The following is a 932-nucleotide window of genomic DNA, read 5'->3' as shown; positions in this document are numbered from 1 at the left end:
AAGCTGCACAAGAGCAGCTTTGGAGGGCTGTAGAAAAGTGTCCCAGGGTCCTGTGTAGCTGGCAGCTGTGCTTGAGTCCCTGTCTCCATCCCCCCTCCGTGTGCGTCAGTCGTCTTGGCCAGGTTGTCCCCAGCCAGGGCTTGGCTTTGTGCTTTGCCCAAGGAGAAACTGCAGCTGGGCAGGAGGCTCTGAAACTCTAAACGGGTGACATCCCTTCCTTTGCTGCCCTGCCCCAGGCCAGAGAGGAGCTGAAAGCCTTGAGCTGCCACTGCACAACTGAGGCTGGTTGACCCCACTTGTTCCTGGTTTCTTCAGCGCTGAGCTCTTGGCCAGGCACCTTTGGTGAGAAGTGTAGTCTCAGTGTAATTGAACAGCACAGCCTGGCATTTCATTATGTGGAGCCCATGTCCTTTAGGATCGTCTCTAGCAATTCCCCTTTCTGATGCCAGCTGGCTTTCTGGGGGACACAAAGCACCCCCTGCTACCACCTCTGCCAGGATGGCAAATCACAGCTTTAGGGGTTCATCTGGGGGGACAGGGGACCATAGAATCATAGAGTGGTTTCGATGGGAAAGGACCTTAAAGATCACCTAGTTTCAACACCCCTGCCATGGGCAGGGACACCTCCCACTAGATCAGGTTGCTCCAAGCCCCATCCAACCTGGCCTTGAACACTTCCAGGGAGGGGGTGTTCACAACCTCTCGGGGCAGATAAAACCGAGCAGCTTCAGGAATGAAGGTGAGGACCCCACTGCCTGCACGCACATGACGGGACTGCTGAAAATCCCTGCTTAAAAAAAAAATAATAATAAATAACAATCCCTGCCTGAAAGAAACCCGTGCCTGGAGAAGGGCTGGGCTCCCGGCTGTCCTTCCTCAGGACAGCAGCGACTCTGCCCTTCCCTCCCTCAGCTTCAACTTTGCCCGGGCCA

The 932-nt window shown here is 55.2% G+C and overlaps 1 protein-coding gene across 1 annotated transcript in view; it reads left to right on the top strand.

Annotated features, from left to right (window-relative positions):
- TRIOBP (TRIO and F-actin binding protein) overlaps positions 1 to 932 on the top strand; it is a 20,549-nt gene that overhangs the window by 6,394 nt on the left and 13,223 nt on the right. The window lies entirely within an intron of this gene.

The sequence above is a fragment of the Chaetura pelagica genome, unplaced genomic scaffold, assembly GCF_000747805.2.
Source record: "Chaetura pelagica isolate M959 unplaced genomic scaffold, ChaPel_1.0 scaffold79, whole genome shotgun sequence".
NCBI classification, from domain to species: domain Eukaryota; kingdom Metazoa; phylum Chordata; class Aves; order Apodiformes; family Apodidae; genus Chaetura; species Chaetura pelagica.
The sequence above is the reverse complement of the archived record's forward strand: the minus strand, read 5'-3'. Positions and strand labels throughout refer to the sequence as shown.